At 53.4% G+C, this 13,496-nt stretch overlaps 1 long non-coding RNA gene across 1 annotated transcript in view; it reads right to left on the bottom strand.

The window, feature by feature from the left end:
- Positions 1-10,751, bottom strand: part of LOC141156521 (uncharacterized) — a 52,500-nt gene extending 41,749 nt beyond the window's left edge. The window contains exon 1 of the long non-coding RNA XR_012247653.1: positions 10,551-10,751. This is a non-coding gene — a long non-coding RNA (uncharacterized lncRNA). The remainder of the gene's footprint in view (positions 1-10,550) is intronic.
- Between the last annotated feature and the right edge of the window lie 2,745 nt (positions 10,752-13,496).

Genomic DNA, 13,496 nt, shown 5'->3' with positions numbered 1-13,496 from the left:
ATGTTTCAGCCAAAATACACAAGCTCGCAATCCACATTAAAGAAGTTGTGCACTACTTTGTTACCCCCCCAATGTACCCCCCCCCCCCCCCCCCCGGGGCCCCTAAGACTTTTTGTAAATACCTTCCATTGCAGATAATGCCTGTGAGCGGCGCTATTGGTGGCTGCTCACAGGCATCACGTGACCCCGCGCTGACGTCGCGACAAGTGAGGCGTGACTCAGCGCTGGGGTCCACGTGGTGGCTGCTGGGTGTGACGCGGGGGTGAGGTAACCTCGACCCCAACCAGCAGCCACCACGTGGACCCCAGCCACCGTGCGCTTTCCCAATGAATGGGGAGAGGCAGAGCACGCGGTGGATGCCGGGTGTGACGCGGGGGGGTAACCCCGCCCACAGCCTGGCATCCACCATGGAACCAGGAAGAAAAAGACCCCCGTCTGCTGCCAGCACTTGTCGTGACATCAGCAGATGTCAGAGCCGGCTGCAGCCGGGGGTCACGTGATGCCTGTGAGTGGCGCTATCGGTGGCCGCTCACAGGCATCACGTGACCCCGCGCTGACGTCACGACAAGTGAGGCGTGACTCAGCGCTGGGGTCCCCGCGCGCTCTGCCTCTCCCCATTCATTGGGAAAGCACGCTTTGGATGCCGGGTGTGATGCAGGGGAAGGGGTAACCAGACCCCCAGCTGCTGCCAGCACTTGTCGTGACATCAGCGGATGTCAGAGCCTGCTGCAGCCGGGGGTCACGTGATGCCTGTGAGCTGCCAGTGATAGCGCCGCTCACAGGCATTATCTGCAACGGAAGTGTAAGGGGGAAGACCGGGGTGTAAGTACTTTCAGAACAAGGGATTCGAAACTGCCAGGGCCGTACCTCTGGTTGCAGGGGGAAGACAGACTGCGAGCACAGGTGTCAGGTGACTGGGAAGCTGGGGGCGTGTCCAGAGTGAGAGCTGGGAGGTCAAGTGACTGGGAAACTGGTGGCGTGGCTAGACAGAGGGGGAGACGAGGACTTTTGCGTGGGAAAGCGGCAAGAGAGTCCCATTCAGGAGAGCAGTGTAAGAGGGTCCAGGCTCCTGGCTCCAGTACTGGACCGGAGGAGTCAAGCCGACTAGAGGGAGAAGAGATGCAGGTTCCGTGGAGCCGAGCACGTGAGGTGCCATGTTATGGACTAGGGGCTCAGCAGGTAAAACCGGAGATCGCCCGCTGCTGCCAGAAGACGGAGCATTGTTTGGGCGGGGAAACCTGAAGAAAGCAACGCCGGCATCAGCTAGCAACTACCTTGTGGAGGATAAGAGTCAGTAAGTGTAAAAACTGTCGATTACAACAAGTTCGACTCTGCTACATCTAGTTAAACTGTGAACTGTCAGTTATAGAATTTTACCTGCTACTTCCCTTGTTTTTCCCCATATTTCCCCTGTTACTCCCTGCGTGGAGATTGACCCTGTTATCATAAAGCTCCCCTGTTTATTAACCCTGTATTGGCCGCTCTGTGTATCTGTGTCACTAAATCTAAAGTACCCATGTTACATTTGGCGTAGTCGGCAGGATGCAGTCGTTAGGCATAGACACTGCAGAGCAGTCCATCCTGGGAGCCCCTAAATCTAACTTGCCGCTGGGGGCCATGTTCGGCAATCTCCCAAAGTTCACCGGGGACAATATGATGCTGTGGGACTGGATTGAGAGAGTTAGGAGTATGTCACGTATGCATCCGATGACCCCAGCTATGCAAGCCGAAATAGCCTTACTGGCTCTGGACGGCGAGGCCCAACAGTCCGTGATGTACTGCCCTCCCCATGACTGGGATACTGTAGAAAAAGTGGTGCGGATACTGGAGGAGATGCATGGGGATCCCACCAATGTAGGAGAGCTGAGGATATGGCTGTTTCACCAAGTGCAGCAGGAGGGGGAGACTGTGATGCAGTATGTTAATGCCTTACAGAGGGTACATGCCTATATCACTAGAAAAGACGACATGGGGAATTTGGCAATGGGCCCCCCTGATGTGATCTTAAGGGACCAGTTTGTGGCAGGCCTCAGGGATGTGCAGCTGAAGCAGGCCTTGCGGGAGCGCCTGCGCGCCAACCCACGTATGACTTTTCCAGAACTGGGGGCGGAGGCACGTGTGAGAGAGCAGGAGATGGGGGTGACGGCCCTGGCAGGGATGGTCCGGAGTAACGAGGTACCCACCCCACCTGCAGCTGAACCGGAATGGGCTCGAGTGATGCAAAAGGAGATACAGGAGATGCGGGATGAATGGTCCAGTCTCAAGAAGACCCCTGCCCCGACACCAGAGACACCCAGATCGATTGCCCCAGTTATGGAAAGAATTGAATTCAGGACCCCCCCTGCAGGAGAGTTCCATAGAGGAGGGAGGCAGCCCTACACAGACAGAGACACGACCTGCTGGAAGTGTGGAGGCGCAGGACATTATGCAAGGGGCTGTGCTAGCCGAGGGCGGCCCCTGTCGCAACAGCCGTTAAACTAGCGGGCTCCGTGTTCGGGGGACACAGCACGGAGCCTGAGGAAGGGGAAAGAAAAAGAGGAAGTCCCAAGGACCTAGTTTCCAGATCGATTGCCCCAGTTATGGAAAGAATTGAATTAAGGCCTCCCTCTGCAGGAGAGTTCCATAGAGGAGTGAGGCAGCCCTACACAGACAGAAACACGACCTGCTGGAAGTGTGGAGACGCATAACATTACGCCAGGGGCTGTGCTAGCCGAGGGCGGCCCCTGTCGCGGCAGCCGTTAAACTAGCGGGCTCCGTGTTTGGGGGACACAGCCCGGAGCCTGAGGAAGGGGAAAGAAAAAGAGGAAGTCCCAAGGACCTGGTTTCCACCAGCCCGACTGTCTGGGCCAAAATAAGCGGTCGGGCTGTTCACTGACTGATTGACACGGGATCCCAGGTGACTATGATAACAGAAGCCTACTTTCAACAGCGATTTCCAGAGATAGCGCGGCCTGAATGGGGTCCAGTAATTAGACTCACGGCAGCTAATCAATTACCCATCGCGGTCGCAGGGGTGGTGTGGATGAAGATCCGAGTGTGTGAAAAAGATGTGGGAAAAAAAGGAGTCGTCCTGGTCGCAGGGGGAACCTGAAGTGGACCCCGGTGACCCTCGGAATGAATGTGCTGAAAGAGATTGGGCAAATCCTGATTAGTGAGTCGAAGGAGATTCCTCTAGGCCAGTGGGACCCGCGAACCCCCAAAGGAGGGTCATTCAACAACTAATCCGAGCTGCCCAGGCTCAGGAGACGTCGAGTGAAGGGAAGATCCTGGGGAAAATAATAGTGCCAGCAGCTACGGTGATCACCTTACCGCCCGGACAAACTGTACTCACGTTATCCGCACGGGCCTGCACACCTCGTGAAGGGGGTCGAAGTTCAATTAGAACCAACATCGATGGACAAAGTACCCCCCGGACTCTTGGTGGCTCGGACACTGGCCACCATTCAGGGTGGCAATGTTATAGTGCGGTGTGTTAATCTGGGCGAAGATGATCTCACACTCCCTCCCAGGGCGGAAATAGCCCAGATTCTGGGAATGCCAGAGAAGTTGGTGCGACCTGATGTGGTACAGCTGTCCGCTGTACGAGGAGACCCCTGGACTCTGGCGGTCACCGTGCCGCCAGAATCCCACCGGGCTAGTGCGAAGGGGGAACGAAGAATCCTAGAACGAATGCGGGCTGAATTGACGGGACTTATACCTCGACAGGTGCAGCAGGTTGAGGAGGTACTGGAGCGGTACCAGGAAGTCTTTGCTCACCATGAGGATGATTTTGGTTGCACCGAAGCCATTACCCACGAGATTCCCACGGGGAGCACTGCCCCAGTGCGGGAGAGATACCGGCAGATACCTCCCCAGATGTATAAAGAGGTTAAGGAGATGCTAGCCCATATGTTACAGAATGGTGTGATATGGGAGAGTCAGAGTCCGTGGGCAGCCCCAATTGTCCTGGTCCGGAAGAAAGATGGGACCCTGCGGTTCTGTGTGGACTATAGACGACTGAATGCCTGTACAGTACGGGACTCTTACCCACTACCCCGAATCGAAGAGTCCCTGTCGGCCTTAGGGAAGGCAAGATACTTCTCCTCCTTGGATCTGGCCAGTGGGTACTGGCAGGTGCCTGTGGCCGAACATGACCATGCGAAGACGGTGTTCATATTACCCATGGGACTGTTCTAATTCAATTGGATGCCCTTCGGCCTGACTAACGCCCCTGGGACGTTCCAGTGTCTAATGGAGAGGTGCCTGGGCGATTTGAACTTCGAGGAGACACTGATTTACTTGACGACATAATTGTCTATGCCGCCACCTTTGAGGAGCACCTCCAGCAACTGGAGCAAGTACTGAGTCGCCTACAGAGTCATGGCCTAAAGGTGAAGCCCCAGAAGTGCCACCTGTTCTACAAACAGATCGAATATCTCGGTCATACTGTGTCCAGTGAAGGAGTCAGGCCCACCCAGGAAAAGGTGGCCGCCGTACAGGCGTGGCCTACCCCAAAGACAGTGAAGGACGTTCGGGCCTTCCTGGGACTTGCCGGATACTACCGAAGATTCGTGAAGAACTTCACCCGCATAGCCAACCCATTGCTGGAGCTACTTAAAGGAGTGCCAGCGGGCTCCAAGAATCAGGTGATTCGGTGGGGAAGCAGCCAGGAAGAGGCCTTCCGTGCCCTAAAAATGGCCCTGACCGAGGCCCCAATACTTGCCTATGCGGATTTCTCCCAACCATTCATACTCCTCACTGATGGGAGCCTACATGGTCTGGGAGCCGTGTTATCCCAAGTACAGGAGGGGAAAGAGTACGTGATTGCATACGCCAGCCGCTCCCTTCACGACTCCGAGAGGAACCCAGATAATTATAGCTCTTTCAAATTAGAGTTGCTGGCTCTAGTTTGGGCAATGACCGAGAAGTTTGCAGAGTATTTGTCCGGGTCCGAAGTACTGGTGAGAACAGATAACAACCCGCTGGCCCACCTGGAGAATGCGAAATTGGGGGCCCCAGAGCAGCGTTTGGTGGCCCGCATGGCCAGGTATCGGTATAAGATCGCCTACCGGCCTAAGGCAGAGAATACTCATGCCGACGCCCTTTCCAGAGTGACATATGAACAGCCTGATCATGACCGCGATGAAGATTTGGAGGCGGATGAGACCCCTAGCTTCCGAAGTTTCGTGGGACCGCTGGCCGTGGCGCAGGGAGAGATCGGAGAGACGTCAGAAGAACAAGTGCTAGGGCGGCCAAGAGTTGACTGGATCCGACTTCAACAGACTGACAGAGAAGTTGCTCAATTACGTCAATGGGTGGCTTTGCGGCAAGTCCCCAGTCGAGAAGAGAGGAGTACCCTGTCCCCGGGAGCACTGAAAATGATGGGACAATGGGAGAGACTGTGTTTGCGAGACGGGCTGCTGTACCGACGGGTGCAGCTACTGCGAGAGTTCGGGACCACCTGGCGAATGGTGATCCCAGAGAAGTTGGTTGGAGTAGTGGCTAAGGAGGCTCATGAACGAGGGGCTCACTTCGGACCAGAGAAGACGTTTCAGTGGTTACAGAGGCTGGTGTATCATCCCCGACTGCGAGCAACAATAGAAGACACTTGTCGAAGATGTCGGAGCTGTAAGCTGGTTAAGCCCCCAGAGCAACGGGTCCCCATACAAACCATTGTGTCTTCTGCCCCCTTGGAGGTGCTGATGACCGACTATTTGACTGTTGGACCGGTGCATCTCGGGTATGAACATTGCCTGGTAATGACAGACTACTTCACAAAGTTTGCGGTAGTGACCCTGACCAGAGACCAGACCGCTGAGTCAGCTGCGCAGGCCATCTGCTGAGACTTCATTCGGGTGTACGGCTGCCCAAAGAGGATCCATTCTGATCAAGGCGCCTGCTTCCAAGGCCGGGTGATGGAAGAGCTGCACCGGTTGTACAAGATTGAGAAGTCACAGACTACTCCTTACCACCCTCAAGGAAATGGGGCCTGTGAACGCTTTAATTGGACACTGATCCAAATGCTCCGCACGTTGGAGGAAGATCGGAAGGTACGATGGCCTGAATTTGTGGCCGAGCTGGTGTGGGTCTACATCCGAGTGAATAGTACGACGGGGTTCACTCCTTATACCTTGCTGTTCGGGCGAAAGGGGCGAGCGATTACCGAGTTAGAGCTGGACCCCGAGGAGGACTACCCACGGACGGGGATGTCTTCCTGGGTCTGGGAACATCGGCATCGACGGCAGACCCTCCGATGGTTGGTACAACAAAAGTTTCAGGAGCTCAAACATCATGAGACATTGCCTCTTCGAGGGACAGCTCTAAGGCCCGGGGAGCGGGTGTTGTTCGGAACAGGCAGCCTCGGGGCAAATTGAGTAGGCGGTGGGTACGGACCCCGCACCGAGTGAAGCGCAGGATTGGCGCTGAAGTACCTGGGTATGAAGTTCAACCCGAGGGGGCTGAAGGAGCCACTACCAGAGTGGTTTATCATAGTATGCTGCGACCCTGTCTAAAGATGACGAGGATGGAGAAGAATCACCTGCTTCTAGAGAGGGTCCTGTCACAGTTGCCCCAAGCCACGATGTGGACGAAGAAGAATTGATGATTCTACCTCCGAGCCCCAGCCCTCGATTACCTGCAGTCCCCAATGCAGGCAGTGAGGGAATAACATCGGTTGAAGCCACCGGGCAGGCGGAGATTGGGCAGGCGGAGATTGGGAATCCGAGTGACCCTGCACCCCCCCATCGGTCAAACTGAGCTACGCCGGTCAGAAAGGACAACAGCAGGAGTGCCTCCTCACCGTTACGAACAAGATCAATTCATATGGCACCATATCGTCTAGGAAGTCCAAGAATGTGAACATTTGGTGAAGGAACTCTTGCCCGTGGAATGGCGAGTTAAAGGAGAGCGGGGGTTTAAGGGGGAAGATCGGGGTGTAAGTACTTTCAGAACAAGGAAACTGCCGGGGCCGAACCTCTGGTTGCAGGGGGAAGACAGACTGCGAGCACAGGAGTCAGGTGACTGGGAAGCTGGGGGCGTGTCCAGAGTGAGAGCTGGGAGGTCAGGTTGTTGAGGGAGGGCACCAACGTCCCTTCACGGTTGACCAAGTGAGTGTCAAATTATTATGTTGATTGCGCAATCCAACAGAAAACCAGACGGAGGCAGTGCTCTGTATGGGAGGATTCAGAGAATCTCTAACCCCGTTTATTTCTACTTAGCATTTTATATTGTTTTGAGTATATCAATAGCCAATCATCTACAGCCGTACTACAGTACTACAGGCTTAGGCCAATGTTAGTGCAATTATTACGGAGACAAACATATGGTCATATATCATCGTTAATTCGGCGCATGATGGAAATTTACAAGGTCGTACATCCCGGCTCAGACTAGCTAGATAACAGGAGCAGGGTGTCTCATAGAATGTTCCTGAGAGAAAAAGTTAGTGTGGGAAAGTTGCATGTGAAGCATTAGAAAAGAAGGAAAGAATGTATGTTATGCAAAGAGTATAATCAGGGGTGGATTAAGAGTAGCAAGGGCCCCGGGCAGTTTAGACGGCAAGGGCCCCCCCCACACACACACACACACACACACCTGATGTATCACATGACTTGTCACATGATCCCCCTTTGATAGATCATGTGATAGTTCATGTGAAATTAATTCTGCACAATATTAATATATTAATTATAATTAATTTTTTATATTAATTGTATGACTTAATATTGAGGACAATTAAGTATGCTGACATCTCCCTATGTATGTAGGGTCTCATACTGTATAATATGAGCTTTCACATAATCCTCCTATACACAGCAGGAGGCCGCACGGCGCCCCCCCAGATACAGCAGGAGGCCGCACGGCGCCCTCCCCAGATACAGCAGGAGGCCGCACGGCGCCCTCCCCCAGATACAGCAGGAGGCCGCACGGCGCCCTCCCCCAGATACAGCAGGAGGCCGCACGACGCCCTCCCCGAGATACAGCAGGAGGCTGCACGGCACCCTCCCCCAGATACAGCAGGAGGCCGCACGGCGCCCTCCCCCAGATACAGCAGGAGGCCGCACGGCGCCCTCCCCCAGATACAGCAGGAGGCCGCACGGCGCCCCCCCCAGATACAGCCGGAGGCCACACGGTGCCCCCCCCAGATACAGCAGGAGGCCGCACGGCGCCCTCCACCAGATACAGCAGGAGGCCGTACGGCGCCCTCCCCCAGATACAGCAGGAGGCCGCACGGCGTCCTCCCCCAGATACAGCAGGAGACCGCACGGCGCCCCCCCCAGATACAGCCGGAGGCCGCACGGCGCCCCCCACCCCAGAGGCCGCATGGCGCCCCCCACCCCAGATACAGCCAGAGGCCGCACGGCGCCCCCCACCCCAGATACAGCCAGAGGCCGCACGGCGCCCCCCTCAGATACAGCCAGTGGCCACACGGCCCCCCCCCAGATACAGCCAGAGGCCGCACGACACCCCCCCCAGATACAGCCAGAGGCCGCACGACACCCCCCCCAGATACAGTCAGAGGCCGCACGGCGCCTCCCCCAGATACAGCCAGGGGCCGCACGGCGCCCCCCCCCAGGTACAGCCAGGGGCCGCACGGCGCCCCCCCCCCAGATACAGCCAGGGGCCACACGGCGCCCCCCCCAGATACAGCCAGAGGCCGCAGGGCGCCCCCCCCAGATACAGCCAGAGGCCGCACGACGCCCCCCCCACAGATACAGCCAGAGGCACCCCCCCCCAGATACAGCCAGAGGCCGCATGGCGCCCCCCCCAGATACAGCCAGAGGACGCACGGCGCCCCCCCCAGATACAGCCGGAGGACGCACGGCGCCCCCCCCTCCAGATACAGCTGAAGGAGTAACGGCGCCCCCCCCCCAGATACAGCCGGAGGACGCACGGTGCCCCCCCCCAGATACAGCCGGAGGACGCACGGTGCCCCCCCCCAGATACAGCCGGAGGACGCACGGAACCCCCCCCCCAGATACAGCAGGAGGCCGCACACACACAAACAAATATATACAGACATTTACAAAGACAAATACATACACGCATAGGCTGCGTGCCCACTGTGCGTTTTACAAGCGTTTTTGCCACGGAATTTCCGCAGCGAAAACGCTGAAAAAACGCTTGGTAATACGTGCCCCATGGTCCCCAATGACAATCCACATGTGCTGTGCACATGCTGCGGAAATTTCCAAGGCGGATTATCATTGCGGAAAAAAACGCAGCATGTCCATTAATTTTGCGGACACGCAGCGTAATTACCGCCATTGGCTTGCATTGAATCGCTTAATATCCGCATGACTACATGTGCACATGCGGACATTAAGCGATTCAATGTCCAGATGGTACCTGGGTTTTGAGAAGAGGAGGCTCTCATCCAGACCCGGGTACCATAGTACCTGTAAAAAAAAGAATTTAAAATAAAAAAAATAAAGATTATACTCACCTTCCAATGGCCCCCGGTCTCCTCAGCGATGCGTCCGGTCTGTTGTATGCGTCGCGGTGGTGTGAAAGGACCTGCCATGACGTCATTTAGTCATGTGACAGGTCACACGACAGCTGACCGGCTGTCGCGTGACCTGTCACATGACTAAATGACGTCATGAAAGGTCCTTTCACACCACCGTGAGCCGCCCAACACACCGGACGCATCACTGAGGAGACCGGGGGCCATCGGAAGGCAAGTATAATCTTTATTTTTTACCATTCATATTCTTTTTTTTAACTATTACTTGGTCACATTATATATGCCGGCTGCATGGATTTATATAGTGTGAACAAGTTGTCAAGCACTTTTCCAAGTGATGCTAAAATCGCTTGGAAAGCGCTTGATAACCTGCATGCGGAAATGCATGCAAAAACGCTTGACAAACGCTTCTACCTGGCGGGAAAAACGCATGTAAAATCTGCATGCGTTTTTCCTGCCAGGTAGAAGCGGAAAAATATGCAGCATTTCTGCATCGTGGGTACATAGCCATAAACACATTTGAAACACAAAAATACATATAAACAGACATATCACACAATGATATCTGCACACACTGACACATCACTCACCGTCCCCCTGCTCGGCTCCAGTCGTCCAGCTCCTCTATGGTGGTAAGAAGCAGTGCAGGGCACACTGCATGACGTCACGCTAGCAGACACTGGCGCGCACAGGGCCGTGTCTTCTAGCTGTGATGCACGATATGCAGATATGCGCACAGACACATGCACACGTACATATCTTATAAACACATAAAACTGTCCTGTCCAGCAGCTCCTCAGGCATGTCTCAGTGCAGGGCCGCCGGCATGTCACAGACATGGCCCTGGACCATCAGAGGGGCCCACTCGCCGTTGGGGCCTGGGCTGCTTCTACAGCATCTGTGTAGGACCTCTGGCACTGCTTGATTGCCGGCACTTCACCTGACATGGCCAGCGGTTCTGCACAGAGGAAGCAGCCCGGGCCACGACAGCGAGTGAGCCCCTCTGATGGTCCACAAATACATAGATATAGATACATACACACACACATATATACATACATACATATATATATCTATAACACACACACACTGCACATGGACTTACCCTTTCTGTACATGATGCAGGTTCTTCCATCTTCTCTGTGGGGCAGCCTCCCCTCCTCTTGGGGCCCGACTGCAGAGCTCTGGTGTAATTGCAGGGCAGGAGGGGGAGAGCGGAGAGGTAACATTCAGACCCGGGTAGGGGGCAGGGAGAGCAGTGGCCATGCTGTAAGCTGGCTCTGTGCTCTACTGGAGGCCGGAGCAGGTGGGTGGAGCCTCCTCTCCTGCACTTACACAGTCAGCAGCTGGTGAGTCATCCTCGCATCGCCGCCAGACACAGCAGAGCAGATTCCATCTTCCGACTCCCGGGCCCTCCTGTCACACATTATAATGAGGTCAATCCGGTCACAGGCCCCGGGCCCCATGGCAGTCCCGGGCCCCGGGCGGTAGCCCGGATTGACCTCATTATAATCCGCCTATGAGTATAATAACATGATTTTGAAGGAAGCAGACAAAATGGAGTTGCTATAGCATGAGTATCAATATGTCCTTTACACTTGGATAGCATAAATATTAATATGTCCTTTACATTCCCCCCTAAAAATTATGTTATTATCAACAATAGAGGTGCTTTCCCAGGGTCATGTTTTAAGCCTGAGGGACATTGGTCTTCACTCAATTAGTGCCCTTGTTACCAATTGAGGTCGTCGCGGCATGTCCATCCCCCCTTGTTCGTTGACATAATCATAAAGCTGTGATCTTCAGACGTGAGGTTGGTTGGGGCATGCGGGTAAAGGTCATCATTCCCTTGTCGCTGAGGTCCTCAATGCTGGTTACATCTGGGAGGTCTGTGTATAATAGCACTGGATGTCGGTTGGCAGCGTCCTCCTTGCTCTCTGATGACTGGCAGGTTTTCCTCATGCAAAATGGGATACAATAAAAGACTAGTTTTAGTAAAACATATTAACAAGATGCCTGCAGCAATATGCAACACTCCTTGTAATATTCCAGCAATCCATCCACCAATCCCTTTAAACCAATTAGCAGGATTTAAAAAGTAGAACGTATCAGACCACCAATTGTCTTTGGTCAATTCATTATGTTTATTATACTCTTCCCTGAGTTTCCTAATGTCTTCTATTTTAGTCTTTAACCGTATGGTAGAGTCGGGGTCAGTATAGTGACAACAGGCTGGGCCTATAACCTGACACATCCCTCCTTGAGCTGCTGTCAAATAGTCCAGCACTAAAGTATGTTGATTAGCTACTATAATAAGTTGATTCTGCACCGCAACAGTAGTATTAATTACTTCCAATACACTCCAAATCTGGTCATCTAAGTAATCAGTGACTTCCACTAATTTGTCCCACATTTCTGTAACCATAGGGTAGAGGAAGACAGTACTGGCTATCTTATTGGGTATACTCATTTGTACTAAATGAGGTCTTCCTGATGGGCGTGGGGTGTTGTCCTTAGCACGTTTATAGATGGTATGAAGAGGGATGGCTCTCAAATCTACTTTACTATGGGGAATAAGATAAGTGGCTGGAGTTAACCGGGCCAACGTACAAGTCCCCCTTACTCCGACTGGGAGCCGTTTGTACGCATTATTCCCACAGACCCAATATGTGGCTGATGGCAGATCCCATAAAGCAGAGTGCTGTAATACTAATTTATGTACCAAATCGACAAAAACGGTGTTATTTGATAACATACACCATGAAGACATTTGTCCCAGGGGACTACAATATCCAACATCCGGATTGCCACATGTTGGATCACTAGGCTTATATTCTGAAAATTCATGTTTTACTGCTGTTGGGGTTGTCAGGAGCACTTGGTATGGTCCGTCATACAATGGTTCTAGTCCGTGTTTCCGAATATGCTTCTTCACATACACATAATCTCCAGGCTTGAGGGTATGACAACCTTCTGCATCAGCTGGATCTGGAATAGAAGATGATACTAACGCATGGGTGTTAGTTAAGGCTTTGGCAAGCTGAATCACATATTGCACAACATGATCTGTTTCTTCTGATAATTGTTGTGGGGTAAATCTAGCTATAGCTGGTTGTGACCCAAATAGTATCTCATAGGGTGACAGTTTGTGTTTCCCTATGGGTGTGGTGCGTATGTGATATAGTGCAATGGGAAGGAGCTCAGGCCAATGGGCCGTAGTTTCTTGCATCATTTTGGTTAATTGCCTTTTCAGTGTGCCATTCAATCTTTCCACCTTGCCGCTTGACTGTGCATGGTAAGGAGTATGTAACGCCACTGTTGATCCGATCATGGTAAGTATTTCTTGATATACGCATGAGGAAAAGGCTGGTCCTTGATCACTTTCGATGACTTCTGGGACTCCATACCGGCAAACAACTTCAGAGACCAGCTTCTTGGCAGTGGTAAGGTTGCAGCCTCTACCAATTTATCTTCAGTTGTGACAGCATATCCAGTATGAAACCTGCCAGGGGGGTCAACATATCTAAATCCATCCGTATATAACGTAAGTTCTGGATCATCCAAGGGTACTTCCCCCACTAGAACAAGTGGAGTTGACTCCGCAGTAATTTGTTCCAGACAATCATGTGGTGGAGCCTCTTTCCCCTCTCCTTCAGGTGCCGGTAGCAGGGTGGCCGGGTTGATGGTGGTACACCGATGTAATTTCACATTTTTTGGCAAAATCAACAAACACTGCAGCCGCAGGTGTCTCTGTGTGGACAGATGTTTAGGTTGCTGTAAAGCCAAAACAGCCGCAATATCGTGTGGAGCATAAATGTGAGTCTCTTGTCCAAGGATGATGTCCGCCGTCTTCTCAAGTAACTGCTGTGTGGGGTGAACCGCTCGTAGACAGCTGGGGGAGGCCCTGGCTACCGGGTCCAGATGCGCTGAGTAATAACCGACTGGGCGCTACTTTGTACAGTGTCTCTGCGTGAGTACTCCGTCTGTATGCCCTCCCGTCTCAGAGACATACAAATGGAAAGGTTGAGCATAGTCCGGATTTCCAAGGGCA

Source organism: Phyllobates terribilis, unplaced genomic scaffold (assembly GCF_046119375.1).
Source record: "Phyllobates terribilis strain yellow unplaced genomic scaffold, ASM4611937v1 Scaffold_8__6_contigs__length_399053987, whole genome shotgun sequence".
Taxonomy (NCBI): Eukaryota; Metazoa; Chordata; class Amphibia; order Anura; family Dendrobatidae; genus Phyllobates; species Phyllobates terribilis.
Note: the sequence above shows the minus strand (reverse complement) of the source record. Positions and strands in the feature narration are given on the sequence as shown.